This window comes from Rissa tridactyla, chromosome 4, assembly GCF_028500815.1.
Source record: "Rissa tridactyla isolate bRisTri1 chromosome 4, bRisTri1.patW.cur.20221130, whole genome shotgun sequence".
Taxonomy (NCBI): Eukaryota; Metazoa; Chordata; class Aves; order Charadriiformes; family Laridae; genus Rissa; species Rissa tridactyla.
This window is the reverse complement of record NC_071469.1, coordinates 74983099-75001862: the sequence shown is the minus strand read 5'-3', so window position 1 is coordinate 75001862 and position 18764 is coordinate 74983099. Positions and strand designations below refer to the sequence as shown.

At 38.9% G+C, this 18764-nt stretch overlaps 1 long non-coding RNA gene across 1 annotated transcript; it reads right to left on the bottom strand.

Moving 5' to 3' along the window:
* Positions 1-9205: 9205 nt before the first annotated feature.
* LOC128908537 (uncharacterized) lies at positions 9206-15683 on the bottom strand. Its single transcript, XR_008465986.1, has 3 exons — positions 15543-15683; positions 12784-12988; positions 9206-9491 (listed from the first exon to the last, which is right to left on the bottom strand). It is a non-coding gene; the product is annotated as an uncharacterized LOC128908537 (long non-coding RNA).
* Between the last annotated feature and the right edge of the window lie 3081 nt (positions 15684-18764).

Sequence of the window (18764 nt, the reverse complement as noted above, 5' to 3'; positions counted from 1 at the left end):
TTTTTTTTTTTTTTCCTTTTCCTTCCCCTTCCCCTCTCCTGAGTTACCTGCCCCCGGTGCTGCTCATGTGACTCTAGTCAATCTCCCAGAGGGACAAGGCCATTGGGCCCTTGGAAAAGGTGTAGGAGGGACGGAGGGAGAATCAACGCCTGGCTGATCTGGCCTGATTGGTTTTTGAGGGAGATCAGAGGAAAACTCCCTTTCTCTCTCTGTCTCTAATTCTGCCTGCAGGAAGTGCCTCTACCTGCTTTCAGTTTTGCGGGATCCCGCTCGGCGCTGGGCGCGGGCAATGAGCGCTCCGGCTGCGCGCCCCTGGAGACGCGCGGCCGCCTGCCGCCCCTCGCCCGGCCTAAGCAGGGACTTGGGAGTTTATCTGGGGCTCCCTCCACTCGGAGACGGCCCCCACCCCCTTTTTTTTTTTTTTGGAAATCTGAAGAATATACATGTACGGTTGCTAAAACACAATCTATGACTTATCTTCGTGATGCACAAAAGTCTTCACCTGCTTCTAATTAATTGTCTTTTGTGAACGTTGCTGTGTATGTATTGAGCTGCCAACATTAACGTATAATGAAAGTGTAGTATTACTCAGGAATTTTTAAGTGATATTACAGGCAGAAACTACCTTGAATTTTAGGCCCTATTCTGCATACGGGTCCTAGTAAAATGGTTTGGTTTTGAGAAAGGGTGTATCTATGATGTTTTGCAAAATAGAAATATGAAGCCCTGTACTTTCTACCCTGTAACTGCTCCATAAAGAACCACCTCCTGGGCATTAACTGCAGTCCAAGATTGGCAGTTTTTCTCTCTACCTCTTTTCTTTTCACAGGTGAGATTCTACAATGGGAAAACACCACCTAGTTTAGCTACTATAAAAATACTCCTCTAAGCATTTTGCCTTGATGGAAGCAACAGTAACATTTGTAACATCAGGGGCTGAGACAATTTTTGGAGACATTGTCAAATTCAAATTTATTTTAAAGCAGAAATGAAAATCAAAAAGCCTCTAAACTGTTTAGACCATGTTATTATTTTTCCTATCGCCACCACTGACGAGTTACTAATGATTTTTAAAGGCCAAATGCTGCAAGTTAGTCTAGTAATATTTTTTCTTTTGCTTAATTAAATCTTCGGTTTGTACTTCAATATTAGTTTTGTGTTGAAATACAGTTTTCACTGAATGAAAAATGGTGCTGCTATTTAGCTACTGATGTCTATCACAGGAAAATGCAGAGCTGGTCATTTAACTATGAATATCTGATGGGTTTAAATATTAACATCACATTTTCTCTTCTTCTTTTAATATGCTAATTTTGTAATTGGTTAATTATAGCAGTTACTATAGACCTCCTTCAGGTCTATAACCGATTCACATGCTAGCACCACCACCAAGACTATTTCCATTCATTTCAATGAAAGTAAACTACAGTTCAAGAATGCTGTCTCATGTGAATTATCTTCGAATTGATATATTGCAAGTATTTACCTGGAAGAAGCCATGCAGAGAGCTTTGCGGTGCACAGGTGTATCTCACTGAACATTACCAGAGAGATGCTAAATGCCTCTCAGCTGCTGTCTCTGCTGCTCACATGTGCAGCTGCCTGAAAAGCAGTTCTGAAGAGAGATCATTGTTGCAGAAAGGGCAAATTCCCGAACACTCAGACATGAAAACTTTAACTGTAACATATATATATATACACAAAATGTTTTTCGCAGTATGTTTTCTGTCATTGCTGAATTTACACAACAGCTATATCTTCCTCTGTCAATACCTGTCTAGAAGTCCTTTGCAGAATAAAACCCCATTCATATTCCTTTTGGTTAGTTATATCCTTTGAATATAGTGGTAACGAAGCAGCATAACAGCCTGTTCATTGTGTATGGGATGATTTTATCCCTTAAATTCATAATAAGAACCATAAAAAATACATTGACTTCAAGCGTGAGAACTGTTCCTCCTATCCCAACCTATTCCTGCCCTCACAAATACACATACATCATGGGGGTAGCGGGGGGGAGGCAGTGTCTGTGCACGGAAATGCAAACACAGATTCTACCTGGAGCTACCAGTCTGTTACAATTTAGCTGCCTTCATGAGGGTGCCACTTCAGAGGCCTATTATGAAACTACTTCATACAAAATGGGATTATAATTAGCAGATTTCTATAGAAGATCATACACATGATATGTTTTTGCTCATAAGCTTCAGTGAATTGTCACAGAGAACGCCAATGTCTTTTGTAACTGTCTTTTAGGATTAGGATTTCAGACATTTTCAAGTATCAGACTATGCAATTGTTTTCCCATTTACCTTCTATCCACAACCCTCCATCTCTCTGCATGCAACTCTGAATTATACCAATTTCTGAAATGCTACTGATCTAAAAAAATTAAAGGAATGACATTGCACGTTTCTACTGAGCAGCAACAGGATCCACTTCCTGAAACAACATGTGGGACAAGCCCTTGTACACTGACCATTAGCAAAGTTAATTTGTAACTAAGATCTTGCTGAAATAAAGAGTTACTGCTCACCTTTAGCTTTAATCCTGGCAGGCGTATTTATAGAGGTTCGTTCTTGTTTGTAGGCTCCATACAAGGATAATGTCTCATAAATGTAACTGGGTGGAGAATAGAAGCTTTAAAGACGGACACTCACTGTTATGCAAGTTCAGTATTGTCATTATTTTGTTTGTTTCTATTTTAATCAAACAAAAGGGAAAACAGAACGGTTTTACAGTTAGATTACATGAGAATGCTGAAGAAGCTCATTAAATGCATTGCACTTGCAATGGACAGATCTGTAGTGACAATTTCATTCTTACTATACACGTTATCCAGTTTCACGAATCAAGACAAAAAAAGAAGAAAAAAGAAAACACCACCACCCCCTTTTACCTTTATTACATTACTGTTAAAAACTCCGCAGACTGAAATGTCCTGATCACTGAAGTTTGTTTGTTGTAGCCTAACAAAGGAGTATGAAACTTGGAGACATGAGATCTGCAGTAATATTCTGGCCACATTCAGACCGACAGCGATACTTCAATTACCTGCCAGGGAAGCTAAAAGTCCATCTTCGCTTCTAAACTTGTATGATACTGAAAAATTATTTGTCTTCCTTATGAATACTTTACTCACCAGTTAAAAGGAAGACGATGATGACGTTTAATCTTGTAAAATGGTTTAAAATACCCTGAGAAACGTGAGCTAAGTTTGATGTTGGGTCTAACTTCAAAATTGGCCGTGCTGGTGGGGCAGGGAGGCTGACCAATGACCTCCCGAGGTCTCTACTAGCCAAAATTGTTCTGTGGTTCTGAGAAACTGAGCTGCTAAATTAAATAAGTACGGAGCCTCAGTGTTTATCTGCACAATAGGGATAGTAGTAAATTCTCTGTGCCTCAGCATCTCCAAACTGCACTGGCACAGGAAGTAAAAGATCTGTAAGTGATCTATATGTAAATGCGAAAAGACGTTTAGTTTTCATACCTGTTCAGTCCTTGGCTCCTGGATGGGATTATAAGCAACTGTAGCAATATTTTCTGAAGGAGGAGCTCACTGTAACTCCTGGAACATAAACCCATTTGTAAAGAATTTTCTGGCATTCATTCTTTAACAGCAAATGAGTGGGAAAGGGCATGGGAACAACTGCTTAGCAGTGTTCTTTGATTGCTGTCCAGATGTTTAGAGAGATCAAATTTTTTGGTCTGCCAGGTAGGTCTGTCATGATTACAATGCAACATAATAAGCCTCGAAATAATTTCCATTGGGATATTCACAAAAACTCGGCAATGTGCAGAAGTGCTTCAGAAAGGTGGTTTCCGATGGATCGTTACCCTGCAGATAGTAGTCCCATCAAGCCATGCTGAAAGCATTCACTTAGAATCCTGTATCAGTTAGTTACAATTTAATTTCCATTGACTCAAAGGTACATTAAAACATAAAATTGGTGATTAGGCTAGATAAATAAAAATGAAATTAATTTCCCTATTATTTTACATAGCTTCTGTCCTTTATGGGATGACAATTAATCTAGTGTCTTAATCCTACAAAGGTTTTATACGTGCTCATCTCCCACTTCAGTATAGGTGTATGGTGTCTCCCAATTACAGGTATCAGGCTTTTAAAGATCTAAACATGTACTTTTCTATCAAATTTATGGACAGATCAAACATGCATGCATAGTAGTGTCTTTCATTAATATTATTATAGACTTAAATTAAAGTGAAGAGTTTACAACAAATACGCAGTGAATTTAATTTTTTCTCTCATTGGAAATAACGCTTTCCTTCAAATAATTTACCAAAATTTTCTGGAATTAGAATCATTGAAATGTTAGCTGGTGGGAACCTCTGGAAGTCCTCTTGTCCAACACTGTGCCCGTGGCTGGACTCCTGCCAACACTAGACTAAACAGCCGATGCCTTGTCTAGCTGCATCTTGGAAACCTCCCAGGGCAGAGATTCCAAACCTCCACGGATGACCCGTTCCAATGCTGCACTGCATTGCCGATGAGAAACCTCTTCCTAGTGGCCAATCTGATCTCACTGCTAAATTTTTAAATAATTCACTGCAACTAGTTGAGACAGGATCTTTAAGCTGTGGTAAATTAGACAAGGCATGTGATACGATTTCTGTTACCTAATGAGATGAATATGCAAGTACTTCCTGAACCTTTCCATCTACCCTACCTGTGACTGAAAATTCACTTTGTGTGAAGGTTTATTGCCTCTAGAATCTGCCTAAATACATTTTCCATGCAATTGGTCACTTTTTTGCCAGTCTCAGGTGTAATATGAAAACGGAAAATATTATTTCTGTGTCAGGTTTTTAAGCTAATTGATGTTCAGCCTTAGATTAAAACATTTTTACTACTACCCACAGAATCACAGAATGGTAGGTGTTGGAAGGGACCTCTGGAGATCATTCAGTCCAACCCCCTGCCAGAGCAGGGTCACCCACAGCAGGTGGCACAGGAACGCATCCAGGAGGGTTTGGAATGTCTCCAGAGACGGAGACTCCACCACTTCTCCGGGCAGCCTGTGCCAGGGCTCTGTCACCCTCAAAGTCAAGAAGTTCCTCCTCATGTTTAGGTGGAACTTCCTATGCTCAAGTTTGTGCCCGTTACCCCTTGTCCTGTCCCTGGGCACCACTGAGAAGAGCCTGGCCCCATCCTCCTGACACCCACCTTTTAAGTGTTCATAAGCACTGGTAAGGTCCCCCCTCAGTCATCTTTTTTCCAGACTGAAGAGACCCAAATCCCTCAGCCTTTCTTCATCAGAGAGGTGTTCCAGTCCCCTCATCATCTTGGTAGCCCTTTGCTGTCCCCTCTCCAGCAGTTCCCTGTCCTTCTTGAACCGAGGAGCCCAGAACTGGACACAGTACCCTAGATGCAGCCTCCCCAGGGCAGAGCAGAGGGGGAGGATGACCTCCCTCGACCTGCTGGCCACACTCTTCTTGATGCACCCCAGGAGACCACTGGCCTTTTTGGCCACAAGAGCCCATTGCTGGCTCATGGTCACCCTGTTGTTCACTGGGACTCCCAGGTCTTTTTCCACAGAGCTGCTCTAGATCTAGAAAGTTCTCAGAAGTTCATTGAAACACAAAATCACTGATGTTTCAAAGTGAGACAGCCAAAGTCATACGGAACTTTGGATATCCAATTCCAGTCACCTTGCATGTAAGCACAAAAAACAATTCGACATCATAAGAAATGTAAAGCTAATCATCGACATTAAGAGATCTACATGCTATACACTACTCTCACTTACTGAGAGCTGATAATCAATTCTGCAGCATAGCAGTGATGAAAGAATCGATCATCAAGTCAATGCAAAAGACTGTATACTAGAAGTCCACATTGCTCAGTGAAAAATAACAGTACGAATTACACAATTAATGATGAATTTATGCAAGTTACATTTTCTCAAGCTTTTCTGACAACTGCCTGATACTGGCCTCATGAGAGTATCTTGGCAGAAATTACTCAGCTTTGGCTTTTTATTCAGATTGTATCACAAGCTCTCAGATGACTTAAAAAACCCTGATAAAATATGAGGGTGTGTTCCTATAATATTTAATTCCCATTTGATTTAGCTGCACTGATATTTAACCTGTTTCTTCATTATAATTTAATTAAACCTATTCCACATACAGATATGCTAATATATATCTTTTTCTCACCACAGTATAAATAGAAGTAAAATACAAACGCAAAACTTAAGCGAAACTTAACCACCTGTTGAAGTACTTTGGCCTTAAAAACATTTCATGAAAGTATTTTGTATAATAAACTGATGAATGCAATTACATGCATCCAAAATAGACACGATAGGAGACATATCATTCAATGGTTTCTTCTTTTTCATCTTGATTATGTTTATTTTGCTTCACTTCTACCACCAATTATTACATACTTAGGATCTGACAGGGGGATTTCAAATGTGCTCTATGTCCTGTTCTAGCCAAATACAAGGATGGAACAATTTCCCCAAAGAATCAGGCCTGTGATACAACTTTTGCATTTTTGTTTTTACTGTCTTTGCCTTGAAAGTACATGGTCTTTAAAAAGTCTTGTCTGACTCATTACCACCAGACTCTGGCAGAACTAATATGCCAATTTCTAGGAAGATTAGATGAGTGTATTTTCTGCTTTACCATTTGCAACTTGGTAAGACAACTACAGTTTTTGCAAAGGAACCTCATTTTTTCTGTCAGTTATGTCAGTAGTGTCATCAGATTCTCACTTAAATAAATTTCCGTGTTTCCATTCACAAATCCTCTCTTCACTTTAACCTCTGAGCATGGTTGAGCAGATATCCTTTGGCCTGATGATGGAGTTTATATGCTGTGGAATACACAGTAGGAGTAAGAAAAAAATAGTGTCCTTACATCCTTACTGATTCATCTGGCTGATAGTAGAGAGTGATACGAATTCCTGAGAAGAAACATTCTCAAAGAAACATATTGCACAGTCAGTATACATATTCAAGTAAAAACCAAAAATAGCATAAAAAAAAAAAAAAGACAACCGCTCTACCTCGATTCTTCCCTTTGGCATACTGCAGAAATTTTAATTTTAGGATGCCATATGATGCAATTCAGTGCATTTTATCAGTTAATAGCCTCAGAATTGCTCTATAAACACAGATAATAACTAAGCACATGGCAAGCAGGTGCAATGAATTCTGCCCTTTCCCTTCACAATAAGTTGGAGTTGTGATAACGTACCATGACAGAGCTATTTTGTAAGTGCCAGTACTACCACACCTCCTTTCCACAACCCTCTGCTAATGTGGCACACCCTTGTTTGACAGGAAATGTCACCTTGCATTCAGTCATTCCATGTTTTTCTAAGTAATTATTTCAATCATAGTGTGACACAGGCAACATACATTAAGATTTTGCCTTTTCTACACTGAAATATATGGCAGTGAGGAAAAGAAGAGCCCTGGGGCGTACCCAAGAGAAAGTTGCCTGGCACATCCTGGGAGTGGCTACCCAGTGAGTAGAGTGAACGTACTGATAACGCTTTGGGTGAAGTAGATCTCTAGGACACAACCTTAACTTACCACCTTTCAACCACTCATTCCCATTCTCCAGTGCTTTGCTTTGTGTGAGCAGGGAGGGAGAGGAGTCCAATCTACTCCATTATATTTCCAAGAGATTAAATTCCAGTATGCACTATAAACAAAAAATTCCCACTGAAGAAATGGGAATAGTTCCAAGTTGGTTGGGCCTGCCACATATGACAAACTGCACTCTTAGGATGTGTGTTTCATAATGAAATCCGTTTGATACAAATATTAATTTCAGGCATACTTTATTCATCCAACCTCAGCTATTCATTCTCATCCCACCCTCGGCTCATTGTGCCCTCTGGTTCTTCAGCACTCCTGTTTGTGGGGCGACACTATGAATCAGCTTTCAAATACTGATCCAGTTTCAGAAAGCTGGATCTGATTCAGTTAAAACCAAACAAAACACCACACCACCTCATTTTGGTAGAATAGTCCTTAAGATGGATCCATTCCCTCATTTGATTCAGAGGTTGGTCCCACAAACAGTTATTCTGGCAAAACAACCTAGTGATTCACAGGAAGGGAAAACAAGAGGGGTACCTCTGCCTTTTAGTATCACAAATCCATGGCTTCGGGGCACGTCAAGCTTTTCTATGGCCAGTTACTACTGAACACCTAAAGCTGTCACTAAAGGCAGCCAGGCTGGCTATCACTGTTACAGATGGGTCAGGTTGGGTAGCATTTTACACCTATTTTGTATAGATATAAGTTGTAAGACTGTGAAGATCATATCTTGTCTCTTTAGATCTCTGGATTACTTTCTATCTATGCAGGAATCCCTGTCTGAGGGTGTATCAAAAGCGTGCTTTTGTGTAGCTTCCTGGAGAAGGCAACACTGTCTATAAATTAAATTCTTGCTAGCCAGATGAAAGTACCAGCAATCTGCTTTGCCTTGTGTAAGAGTTGAACTTGTGCTGGTCAACTTCTGGTTAGAACACATTTATTTCCCTTGGGGAAGGCAAGTCAAAAGGACTCATTAACAAAGGGTGGAGATTTTTTTCAGTATTATGGGTTCTGCTCTGTGCATCTCAATGTAAGATGAGCCATTCTGTACAGGGTGATGAGATTTTTAATAAATGATACAGGGCTTTTCCTCATATTTAACGCATTTGTGATACAATGATGTGTAAATTTAATCTCTTTTTCTCACAACATACCTTACAAAAATGACTTTAAAAAACCCATTCCTTTGCATTGGTATTGAAAGCACAAGACTTAATCTATCCAACCCTTGTGAACCTGTTTGGTGTAGGGGAACAAGGTGGAGCCCACCACCTTCAATCAAAGATTAGCTGCTTTAATCAGAGAGACGTGAACAGCTTGCATTCTCAACTTTTGATTTCCACAAAGCCTGTTTGTTTTACTTAAGGCTAGTTTACTACGCCCCTGTTACCATGGAATTGCTAGGGAGCTAAGCCACACCTTTATGAACATACTTAGCACTTCCTGCACAGTGTAGCCTTAAAAGCAGTCTCCTATATTCCAGAGAGATAATTGGAGGTTAAAAAGCTACATCTTATGATCTTGGCTGGCTGGCAAGGCCAGTACTCATCACCTGTCTTTGTGCTCTTGTTGAATAGTTCACACAAGGTTTGGGGAAGCGTTTGCTATGAGATGTATTTTTCAAATAAATTCAATGCTTAGGATACTGATAATATGTTTCCTACCCTTTCATCGTTTGAATCCAGCTCTTCCATTGGTGACTGCTTTGTGACTAGAAGAAAATGAATTGGTGGGTTCCTCTCCAATCCCTCTGGGCTGATATATACGCTGTATGAGAGTAATTGTACTGTGGCTGCACTTCCAGCAGACAGGATAAGGGTTCATTATATGTAAACAACGCTCTTGGTGCTCTGAGGCAGCATCATGGTATAATTGCTAGATCACTTGCATCCTCCTTTTTCCAGTTCATCTGTAATTTATATTATTAGATAAAAAAATTTGTCAGTCCTGTTGATGCTCAGTATTTATATGAATCTCAGGAAATTACAGCGTTTGTTTTGTTGTTTTTTTGTTTTTTTTTTTTTTAAACCATAGCATACTTAAAGAAACAAATTTTAAACATGCATATTCAGTACTATTAAAAAAAAATTAAAGCACAGAACTCACTGCTGAATCTAAAAAATGCCTAAAGCACACTGAACATATTAGAAACCTTACTGATGAATCATTCCTGTAGTTTCACAGATTTCCCCCTTTACCTATCCCTCTGATTCAGGACATAAAACCAGCTTTTGTTTTATTGCCACTACATACTGCAAATGGGACTTCATGTTACCACTAAGTATTTCTTACAGTTTTTGTGACATGTTACAAATTATAGTAGCTTCTAAGGCTTGGGTGGATAGTAATAATGATTAATAAGATAAAGTTACTAGCACAGTAGCAAAATGGAATAGGTGTGAGTAATTGCATTCTGTGGGAACTTCGTCAGAGTCCTCCAGTTTATGGGCATGAAAGCATTTTGCAATCACAACAATTAAAAGAAAGGACAGAAAAATCAACAGTGTTTTAATGCAAGTTTTCTCCAGGATTTCTTTGAAGAGGAAAATACTTACAGGCAGACAACTACAGAAAAATAAGAATTGGGAATCGGTTACTTTATTGTTACTTCTGCTTTTCTGAGAATGAAACCTGCAGTACACATTAGGATGATGTAGGCTCAAATGCAATGGGAAAGGATTCATACTTAAAGATTTCAACTCGGTTGCACAGACCTAAAAACAGTAGGGGAGACAGACAATGCATTTGAGGATGCATCTTCATTGCTTCAAAGGAACAGTAGTCTCCATGATAGTCACAATATACTATTTGGGAGCAAGGGGGTAGGAGAATGTTGTGAGCACGTGCATAATGAAACAAAACTAGTGGGTGTAAAGTAACAGCCAGTTTCATTTATTTGCACAGCTTATCTATAGTAGCAACTAAAGGCCCAGTAGGCAAACAGCCCGAGCAACTGGGGTGGAGAAACGTATTCCACAGCTCTGCAAAGATTTCACATGAAGCAATACCCTTTTACTGGGATTAGTTGCCTTTCTCAAGACTAGGCTCAAAGGGATTTACAAAACCACTATATACACACACTCAGAGTCATAGAGTAACTTCTTCATTGTTATAGGGACAATATGCTGCATAAGATAGACTTGTTTTTTCTCTCATGTAGAAGAAAAAATATCTCTTTCTTAGAAGAATCCTAAGGAACTGGTAACACATGGGTTAAATATGCAGAATTATATAGTCTCAGTTGAAAAAAAAAATCATATGACCACTGACAAAAAGTGTTAAATCTATTTTCCAGAAAAGGGATAATTAAGCCAACAGTCCTGCAAATCAGGCCCATAGTTCCTGGTTCTTGGGCAACAAATATTCATTGTCAAGTGCTGCTATTTAATACAAAATTTGCTCTTCAGTCTTTGTTTGTCTTTCCACCATACAATCAAGGCTAGATGACAAAAAACATCTGTCACATTTCAACAGGGAACTTGGCTTAGCATTGGGCATGATGGTTTGCACAATGGTTGAGGAATACTGAGGCAAAAGACGTGTATTGGAATGCTCTCAAACTTATAAAGCCTCAGTTGCTTCATTTTTAATGCGAAACAAAAGCTTCAGCATGTATCAAGAAATATTAGTATGGGGGTGAAACACTCAGGAGTTTATTTGATCCACTGTCCTTGAATAAGACAAGACCCAGTAATTTCAAGAGCATTGTTTATACACAAAGGAAGAATCAGAGCTCAGGGCTGAAGGGGCTTTGTTTCATTTCTTTATCCCTTTAGAGGATGAAGACATATACAAAGCTAATGTACACACTGTTTGAACCACCTCAATGACTTCAACATCAAATTTCAAAGAATCAATATATAACAATTCAGTTTCCTAATCTATTTCCTAGTTCAAAATGCATCTTATTTCAACCAAGGTAACATTAATGTCTGGATAGCAAGTTCACCAAAATACATGATCTCATGTTATAGACAGATACGTATGTACATCTACACAGATCCTTTGTTATATATTTATTTTTATTCCTCGCCTTTCTGCTCCCTCAGAATTTTCAAGTTTAGGCCAAAGGCAGAGACCTGATCTGTTCCCTGATAGCATTTCTGGCTTCTTCAATCTTCCATTATTTTATATTTTTCTATAATGTTTCTCAGCTATCTGAAAATGCAGAATTTAGCTGAATATATAGCAACACAGAATGATCAAATGTCTGTTTCCCGCAATAGCATTACAAGTATATATATGAATATATATTTAACACATCATTCATGACATATAGTCATTACTGACTCCCCCTCCCCCCAATGAAAGGAAGTGACACTTCAAAGAAAAACTGCCTTAATAGGGTGAAATTCACACCTGCTATAATGCCATTATACACTTAGTATTTTTACATTTGATTTGAATATGATGCTCACTTTTCTCACAGCAGTACATAGGACCCTTTTTTTAGAAGGGCTGCCTAGGAGAGACATGCTCCTTCCACATAAATGCTTCTTTATGATACCTTTCCTCCATCCCTCCCAGCAATGCCTTCATGTTTAAGCAGCTTCACTCTGAAGTTACTATACCTACGCAACTGTTGCTCCTTGTGTAGCCCTTAATAATTGTTTTCCATCTGGATTATGCTGTTGTCATTTACTCTGCATAAGGATGCACCGTAAAAACCTAATAAAATGAAGTTCATGTCAGTACAGCAAGGACTACTTCTGAACTGCTTGACTCAAAGCAATTTATTTTTTTTTTCATATGTTGATTATGAACTACAAGTACTACATATAATGGGTGTATAATCTCTGATCTTTTTTTCCTCTTTACTCCCTCCTCTGTGTAGAAACATGCCAACACATGGCCACAGTTGCAGTCCATGTGCCTCAATTTGATATCCTTGACATAACAAAAGGCACAACTGGCAGAATTCTCTGTGAGGATTCAGAAACTCAGGATATCTACTACTTGGAAATAGTGTGACATTATGTTTTAGCCACAATTCAAAAGCCATCTGCTTGACAGGGCCTTTGGAAGGGGCTGAGGATATGCTTCCATTGATTAAGAATGTAGAAAAGAACTGTTTATATCAAGTCAACTCCAATGGCAGGCTTTAGTCCAAAGCTGGATCATGACTGAATTTTTCTTAGGCCATGCAGAGATCCCAAATGTAATGTAAACCACATTCCTCCAAAAGATCTCATATTTCTTACCATTTGTGCAGTTTCTCAAGAAGTTTCATTGTGACACGACAGATGTCAGTTGCGAAGGCAGCATTCAGCACAGGGCTAACTTGTTGCATTCAAGTTCAACTATTGCTTCCTCAGAAGCAGGCTCAATAGAAGTCAGCAGATAAAAGACTCCAGGGGACCTTGTAAAAACTTATTTACTAGTCCCGAATTGTACATGGGTGAATTCCTGTTGAAAAATTAAAGCAAGAAAGGAAAAGCTTTATTGCCATTATTTTTATATAAATTAGTTATATTATACTTCTTGGACTCCAGATCCATTCTGAATAAAGAATGGATTGCTAGTCATGCTTGAAGTACCCTACTCCTTTGCACTATTTAGACGCATTTTATTCCACCATGGTAAGATATGCAGTGAATGCAGATTTTAAGGTCATTTGTAATACTTGCCTTTGTTTTCATTTCAAAAATACCAAAACTCTGTCCTTCGCCCATGGCAATAGGGTAGAACTATATTACTGGAACCTAGCTGTCATTTAATCTCTGCAAGACCACACACTGGCTTAGGCATGCAGTGAAGTATGCTCTAAAAAGCTGAAATCAGTGTAGGAGGCCTTTAAGTAGACATAATAGCATTATGCATTTGTGTCTGGCCATGAAACCATGAACCTTTTATAAGAAATGCTCTAGAAGATGGTAGTGGCATAGTACCCCGTACCAGTGCTCTGCAGTTACTGTCTCACCTTCAAATCCAATGGTAAGTGCTATCAGCTGAACCAATATCTTATAATGGATTTTCTCCCATGGACTCGATCAAATAATAATCCATACTAATTTGTATGCTGTTCAGGAAATAGTAGAAGGATGTAACATTAAGCTGTATCTAGACTACTTTTATGGTTTATGCGCAGATCAAACACCATTCAGATTTGCAAAGTCAGTCTTAAATGACTAACTGCACATGAAGAAATTCTTGCTTTTATTTGTTTTACAAACCATTACAGAAGAAGTCTCTCCTCAACAGTTGCACAACATCTTCTACCTTTTCTCTTTGCTTCCTCCAGCTTAATTCTAATAATTCTCCTTAGTGTCTTGGGAAGATGACAGTCAAATTCTACCCAATGATTAGACTTTTCCCCCAGGTTTGTGTGTTCTCTGGGCCAATTTGAATTTTTTACCCTGAAGAAGAATATCAAAACAAGTAGATGTATCTAAAAAATATAGGAGGCATGTTCAAACAGTAGTAAGTCTCATACTTCATATGCACTACAAAGAAAACCACAGGATAATAGACACATCCAATTTTAAATATAAAATACATGTTTATATACATATAATAATGACATGTGGGAATCAGATAGGAGACTTTCATAATAGAGGTGATAGGCAGAAGCCTTGAAGAGTCCATGGCTATACTTTCCCTTTTTAAACAGGTATTTTTCTTTATAGCCCACCCAGAATTAGGTCACCTTTGAAAATGTTTTTAGGCAGTGACTGTGCAATACACACAAGGAAAGAGGACAAACACTGCTATTGCAGTTGCGCTGCTGTACAGTTTGTTTCAAAGAGGCAGGAGAAAAGGACTATTTCCACTTGTTGGGAAAAAAACAAACCACCTGAGTCTTGTGTCTTGAATTGCAGCTCCAAAAAAACGAGAGGAAAATTTACAGTCCACAGGAACATTCAGCAGTAGCATCATTTGTGATTAGAAACACAGTATCATGTATGTTAAATGGTAAATGTCCATTTGGTTGCTTAGTTTAGCTTTCATCATTACTACATTAACCCTTACAGGTCAATAATATGGTATCCTCTGCTTGAATGTTTTCTACTATGTAGATCAGGGTAGCCAAGCAATGATCCAGCAGGCATACAATTCACAATTTAATTCAGCTCTCGTGTGGCCTACAGCAAATCATTTTTAATATTTTGTGTGAATTGTAACTAGTTCGCACGGAAGTACGTACTAATAGTTGGCCTGCCAAAAGCATTTCAAAGATCTATTCAGCCTCAGAGTAAGGAAAGTTTTTCCAGACCTGGTATAGATTAAGTTTACTTTGTGAACAGCTTTGTCAGGCAAAAACAATAAGACATCCTGTTTGCTTGTCAGAGCTTCTACAGCAGAAAGTGCAGCCTTCTTGAGTCTACTGTCAGGAAAGACAGGTACACGGTATCTAATTTCCTTCACAGTCATCTGCTTCCATTTAAACAGCCAACAAAGACATTTTATGACATTTGTGATGATTTTATCCATAGGGTATATATATACATATAGTATGAATACTAGGGAACATTCATACAATCCTTTCTGCTGCCAGAACTGCTCCAGACAACAGGAGCAAAAAAACCAGGTTATTGGTGATGGCATATTCACTAGTCCCAGCGGCACCAAGGAAAGAATGCTTGACTAGAGTTTAGGAAACTGCTAAATCATAGTAACTGATACATTACTCTGTCCCTTTTCATCATAGTGGGCATGGTAAGATTACTGCAAAACTGGCTGAGGGTATTTAAGTCCCTGTATGTTTTGTTTCATTGTATCATATTACCAAAGGAAATTTAAAACACTTTCATATAGAGATGATACCTAAGAGTATAAAACTTTAAGGGTTTGAATAGTTATCAGACAACAGGCTCACATGACCACCTGCAAATTTGAATCGAATTCTGAACATAAACTCTGTTGAGCAAAATCTTTAATTTGACACTTGCCTCTTCAGGCAAAACTTCTGAACACAATTTTTGAAGTTAAAAACTACAGCTAAGCTGGTTTAACAACTTACCACTGCCAGAAGTGGGAGGTCCTTCTCATTTCCCCACTCTCCTCTTTCCCAGCTTCATGTATCCCATCTCTTTGTACCTGATGTGGTTGTGGTCAGACTTGAGCTGAGCCAATGCAACTTGTTAATTCACCAGTAAGACACCCTTTAGTCACCAGGCTGCCTTTGTTCTACACAGAGTCTGTCACTGCCAGAGCCTACATAAGGAGAGAGGCATACAGTCAGGAGTGAGAGTCAAGAGTCTCCCCCTTTCAGCTAACCGTAAGGCTGGCCAAAGCCATGATGCAACACCCCTTTCATTGCTTACACACTGCAAAAAGCTGATTTTGTGTTTGTAACCAGGAGTTTAAAACTTGCTTTCGCAAGAACATTTTTCGGGGAATTTTCAGAAGCCTTGACTCCCTAACTATCCATTAGCTAACTTAAGTTGCAGTTTCACAGCCTTTTTCTTTCTGGGAGTTGGTTGGGGCTGGCAATGCTGTATTAACTATAAGCTGCTTTAGCAAGTACTGCCACGAAGCAGCATCGATGACGATGTTATGCCATTATTGGGTCCTTCAAACAAATATAATGTTAGTATGAGAGGTGACAGAAGAACAGACTTCCTCAAGGTGCCATAACTAAAAATATCATGGCATACATCCTGATCTAAAGACATAACAATTATTTCCTTTTGATGCATGTACAGAAGGAAACAAAACAATAAAGAGAGATTAAACAGTAAGCAGCCAACTCTTCATTAGTTAATGGGTCACGCACTCATAGCTACCTAGCAGTATTTTGAAATATACACAGCAACTATTTCAGCCTCTGGGTCTTTCAAATTACTTTTGGAATTTTACATTTTCAAATCTTTTTTAGAGTGATAGCTAAAGCACAGACGTAACAGCTGAGGTAAAAGAATAGCACAGCACTACACTTAAACTTTTTATACCAGCAGCGAGTGAGACAGAAAATGATCTTGGAAAAGAATATCAGCGTTTGTTTTCCAGAATATCACAAAAACCTGACGGTATGAAGGACAGATCTTTTCAACATATCAGATGCACAAGCATATGTATTCTCAGTGTTGCCTTCAGGTAGTTCTGCACAAGCATCCACAGCAGCATGCACAGATACACCCTTTTCAACAGTTGCTTTCTTTACATCTAATATTGGTCTGCTACAAAGTGACTCAGGTTTTCAAGAAGGGACTGCAAACTGATGGCTGGAATAGTCATTTTAGAGATATCCTGCCCTGTTAGCCAGCTTTGCTCACGAACAAATACCATGCAGCCAGCTTTTTTCCTCCCCATCCCACCTTTTAATAACAAAAGCAGCCTCGGGCCATTGAGCCTTCCCCATCACCTGTTAATCTCCAGGAAATAGCTTCTTTCTCAATTGTTGTTGCTTTAACTAATGCAACATTTAACACCCCAGATGAATCAGCACCGAGCTACTAGTAAGCTTTGGACTCTACTGTCCCTTCAGCTCCACAATACTAAATTTACTGATGAAAGTGTCAGGACTCAGATGACCTCCATTTTGGGGGGTCACTCTAGAGCTCACATTTGCCTCTGATACTTTCTTACCTCTTCTTCCTTTGAATCTGTCTCTAGACTCTGGTAAACACAATTCATTTCTATGATGTAGTTCACGCTGATTATAAGAGCTCATGACATCTATATAGTTTTTACTCTTCTTAGCTGCAAAGGTACTAGATAATGTTTTTGAAGTTCAGTGATTCAGGGTTTAGTACAATACTTGCAGCAATTCCCTGTATGACCTTATTAAACATCAAAATAAAGTATTCTGTTGGTAAATCCATTGAAGAGACATCAGTTCCAGTGAACAGAAAACAATTTCTCTTTCATCTGAGCTTAACAAGAAACTCCAATGGGTGATGGAAACAAGAAGACAGAAGGATCAATGGATTTGTTAGGTACCCTTTCCTCAACAACATGCACATGTATTTATATATACTTAAAATGTATATTATATAAGTATATATACACACACACTTTTTCCCCCTAAGCAGTTATTCAGAAGGATGGCCAAGGATGAAATCCCTTGATGTTTTTGCTGGAGTTCTAACTTGTTCCTGCGCATATATATTTTTGTTTTCCCCTCAATTTCATCAAGCAGAATGGCCTATGTCTAATAGGAATGCATCAGTCAGAAAGATCTTGTCTTCAACTGCTAATGCTTATAATGAGCAAATAAAATGCCCCAGAAATCAGAAAAGGAAATGCCCCCCCCCCTTTTTTTTTTTTAACGTCTATCTTTCTAACTCCTCACTATCCCAACCAGGAAGAACGTGTTGTCTTTTGGGCAACTGCTCTAGTAATGTTTTCTTTCAGTCATACACATGACCTCATCCACCCTCCACAAGGGGCGAGGCTGTGGGCTGCGTTTACTGAGCAGCCTCTAGTGGTTCACCATAGGAGCTACCCTGGGCTCTAACTTGATGTGCTACAGTTGCAGCATGTTCCTGATCGTAGCTTACACAGGGTTGTCCCGGATGCTCTTGAACACATGCTGGCCTCTGAAAAAGGATGAAGAAAGACAGTAGAAAGATAATAAGCCAGCAACACTGACCTCTGTGCCATAAGAGTTGATTGATCCTGAAACATTTACATTCTGGTAATGGCTTACAGGAAATGCATATAACCAAAGCAAAGAAAGAAGAAATAGTCATAGGGTGTTTGATGTGTCTCAAGGACATTATGTGAGGGGAAGAAAAAAGTACATTTCTGACAGTGATATTTATCTTGGACCTTATGAATTCATTCTTCAGAGATACTAACTAGATGCAAGATTTCCAAGATATCTCATATTTTAATATGAAAGTCTTCTAGGAATTCCTATTCCATTCACAGCTTCAAAAAATCTACAATTTGTGAACCTACAACAACGCTCTAGCAAATACAGCAATTGCTCACAAGAAAACTAGTGCACTATGCAAGTCTTTTTATCTGTTCTTTCATTTTAGTCAGAAGAGCTAGGAATTGGAGATGCCAGAGTCACAAGACTAACTAGACTACCTTTTGAAATCTTTATGAGGCATTAGGTGAAAAGATGAAAGCTTAAGGTATGCCTTGTAAAGCTAAATTGCACTTATTTCTGGGAATGACAAGCCCCAATTGCTTACCTTCTAATTGCACGCTATTAGGAGTTAATTTGTGACACTGTGTCAGAATTAGTGAAACAGTATCTGACCCATGTAAAGTGGGCAACACAGTGTTC